The sequence below is a fragment of the Octodon degus genome, unplaced genomic scaffold (genome assembly GCF_000260255.1).
Source record: "Octodon degus isolate 3935 unplaced genomic scaffold, OctDeg1.0 scaffold00089, whole genome shotgun sequence".
Classification (NCBI taxonomy): Eukaryota; Metazoa; Chordata; class Mammalia; order Rodentia; family Octodontidae; genus Octodon; species Octodon degus.
Genome location: NW_004524665.1, coordinates 3,808,139 through 3,811,918, shown reverse-complemented (window position 1 = coordinate 3,811,918; position 3,780 = coordinate 3,808,139). Strand labels below are relative to the sequence as shown.

At 48.3% G+C, this 3,780-nt stretch overlaps 1 pseudogene across 1 annotated transcript; it reads right to left on the bottom strand.

The window, feature by feature from the left end:
• Positions 1 to 440: 440 nt before the first annotated feature.
• LOC101563031 lies at positions 441 to 1,976 on the bottom strand (annotated as a pseudogene). The gene has a single exon (XR_001117212.2). The product of XR_001117212.2 is annotated as an integral membrane protein 2B pseudogene (transcript).
• Positions 1,977 to 3,780: the final 1,804 nt, after the last annotated feature.

Below are 3,780 nucleotides of genomic sequence, written 5' to 3'. Positions count from 1 at the left end.
GGTGGTAGATTCACATGGGGATCCCCTCCACTTGGACTGCTGCGGGGTGATTAGAATGACTGTTTGTGGACCCTTCCACCTTAGCTTGAGGGTCTCCTGATACCAATCCTTTACCCACACAGTCTCGGGGAGAAAAGGGGGATACAGGACTAGATATGCTAACTGGGGCTCTCTCTAATGCCCAAGAAGCTATTGTGCAGGAGGCCTTCCCAGCTGGGTTAGTTGTCTTTCTGGGTAAGATTCCTCCACTACTCTTAGCGGTTGAGCCAGCCCTCTGAGGATGCTGAGAGGCTTGGCGTACAAGATCTCATAAGGGGAACAGCCTGTGTTCTTACGAGGAGGGTGTCATGGTCCGAGGAGTACAGTGGGCAAGGATTGGGCCCAAGTGAGTCTTGTCCCTCGGAAAAGTTTTCTTAGCCTTGGCTTTTTTTTTTTTTTAACTTTGTGATATTTATAATTCATTGCACAGATATAGGTTATACAAATTAGTAACACAAGTTATTTCTTAAATTCCAAACAATTTCTAAAATATTATTACAGCAGATGCCTGGGATAATGAAACATCAAGGTGGAAATCATACTCTAAATAGTTAAATGCAACAATGAAAATACTGCATTTTAATTAAGGGAAAAAATTTGTGCTTAAATGCTCTAATAAACTAGGTAGCAGGGCAACTAACACTACAAATAAGTCACGGTGGTCCATTTTAATATATGCATATATGATTATTCTTTATATAACCCCTTCTCTTGAAAATGCATGAGTAAAACAAATCCAGATAAATGATTTAAAGAAATTTTAATTTTTCCTAATACTTAAGATCTATGGTGGACTATCATCTAGACTTCATATACTTACAAATTCAAACATAAAAGACACTACACTTAGAAAGAAGGGTATTTTTTTAAAGATGTTTTTAATTGAATTAATGAGATAAAAAGATAGTGAGGCCCTGTTTGCTACTTACATGAAAGAAGATTTTTAAAAATAATCACTGCACAAAATACAAAGGGTATGGTTATGCTGTGGCATTAAATTTTTCTCCATGTTTTTCTTGGCTGTTCAAGAGCAAATTAAAGTTTCCACAGCAAATTTGTTTTCAAAATGCCGAATTGTGATACAATCGCTGGCTTCACGTTTCTGAATACCTTTAATAGTTTCTCTGCGCTGCAATTTGTAAGTTTCCTTGTCCTGGCACAGTCGATAAATAAAGAAACCCAAGCCATCAATATTTTCAATTCGATCAGTAGTAACCATGTGTTCATGAATCAGGTATGACTGAGGCAAATAGGTTCTAGCCTTGATGTTAATGAGTAACTCCAACAGGTTTCTGGAAGGCATAACAATGGAAGTATTCAGGGGGATCACATAGCACTTATCCAGGTTAAGATCTAAATAGGCAGTGAGTTTCTTGTTAAAATCATGAACAATGTTGGCAGGATCACTATCTGCAAATTCTGGAACAGGCACACTGATGAATTTGACCTCATCTTCTTTAAAGATCTTAATATTTTCTTCAGTTGTCTGGTAGCGAGCAGCTGGGGCATCTGCAGAAGGCTCATTTAGGATGACATCATCTTTGATGTACTTTATTCCACAGTAGTACACGTCATCTGGTTGAAGTGCAAAATATTTGTACAGGTATGCTCCACCAAGAATGACTCCTGCAAGCATAAATGCTAGTCCAAAGCACATGCACCAACACCAGGCTCTTCTCTGGCCAACTGGTACCACATCATCTGGGTCCTTGCAGTCCAAGGCGACGGCGTCCGGGGGGATGATGAGCGCCTCCTCACCGCTCTTCGGCTCGTCCTTCTTGGCGTCCTTCTGGGCCAGAGCCGAGTTGAACGTCACCTTCACCATCGTGCGGCCTGGGGCGCCCCGGAGCGGGCTGGAGGTGCGGGCTATGGGCTCCCGGCTGCAGCTGCAGCCTCCTCGACCCTGCTGGGGTAGCGACTCCGTGGACGCTGACGGGGTCGGGCGGCTGTGCAGCGGAAGAAGCCAGCCTTGGCTTTAAAGTCTTATTTATCTTTTTTATTTTTCCTGCGCTCTGGGGTCGATAGGCTGCCTATAAATTTTAATTAACTTCCAGTGATCACACCACCGATTGAACCACTGATGCCACAAAGGCAGGTCCATTATCAGAACCCACACTCAAAGGGAGACCATAATGTGGGGGGGAGGGGGACTGGGGAGCCATGTCTTATAGCAGCACCTGTGTCACTTCTTGGGCTTTTTCAGTTTGGTAGGGGAAAGCTTCCACCCAGTTGTCATAGGTACAACCATGACCAGGAAGGAGTGGAAACCTCCCTATTTGGGCAGTTCTGTTTAATCAATTTGAATATCTTTAAATGGTGCTGACCCCAGTTTGTGGAGCCCTGCCAGGGTCCCCAGCTCTACTATGGGGTTTTGTTAAGTACAAACAACACAGTGCCAGATGACCTGCTTTGTCAAGGGAGACATCTGGGGAATGTAGAAATACCAGCCGAGCAGAATCAAGCCCACGAGCCTGAGCCCCAGGCAGGCGGGCACTGCAGCTGGACTGCAAGGGAGCTTATATCACCCGTCTGGCCCCTTAGTAAGGTGTCCTCGGGTAGTTCCCTGGACAGGCCACCCCTGGGCCGTCGCTGTCCCCGGGGACCCGCTCGACGGCCACCTGTTCTGGTGAATGCCCAGGAAGCAGCTGCATGTTTTCTCTGAGGTCCTGGCAGCACTTGCGGTTTTGCACCCCAGGAGCTTGCTCCTGAGGCCATGCTGTGGCCCGCCGCCCTCCTCTGTGCACTGTGCCAGCTGCTCGGGGATGCTGGGGCCCAGCTGGGCGCAGTGCTAGATGAAGTCACCTGATGACTCTTGGAACGCTTGAAGCCACTTGCATCCGCCTCAGCAAGCTCAAGGAAGCAGTCTTGGCCTTCTACTCATGTCCAGGTAGAAGCTCTTCTGCACGTCCAGCTGCTTCAAGGCCAGCTCCTGTGTGTCCTGCTCACCTCTGCTGTGGCTGCTGCTGTGCCCACGGCTGTTGCATTGCCACCATCGAGCTCACAGTCTCTGTCACTGTCCCTGTTGCTGTGGCTGGCAGTGAGGTAGCCCTGTGCTCTATAAGGCTCATGCTCTGGGACCCCTCAGCCTCACCTCACCCTAATATCAGAAGGCGCCTCCGAACTTACCTCAGGCCTCAAAGGGCATGGTGATGGAACACGGGAGGTCCTGGGAGTGTGGAAGGGGACTTTCTGACCCAGTGGTGGGGCGGTCTCAGCCAGATGCCAGGCACGCTGATGGTCTCTGGCTCTGGCCTTGTGCTGGTATCGCTGGGTGTAAGGAGGTGACCCCTTAGAAGAGGGGGCCTCTGAGCCATCTGGGAGAAAACATGGTGTTTCTTTGGGGAGGTTGTTTGAGCATGCCACAGTGGCACCCATAACTCAGGAAAGGGGCTCCCTCAGCCAAGGGCGTGGGAGGACAGATAACTAATTGCTATAATGAATTCACATAGAGAAACTGACCTGTGTGTCTGGGATCCCCTGTGATGACTGCCAAACCTTCTGGACCAGAGCCCCTCCCACTGAATCTCTGCCCTGTCACCCAACCCGAAGGTTGGCCACCCCACCTCACAGATGTCCAGAGGGTCCCAGGAGTGGACTTCATGCCATGATTGCCATCAAATCCCTTTTAAAAATGTTTGGTCATAAGCTCTAGCAGAGCAGACTTGTTCTGATGCCCTCCCATGACTCCTGCCACCCACTGGAAAAAGACAACAGAGATGTCAGTCTCCTGGTTTAGGCTCT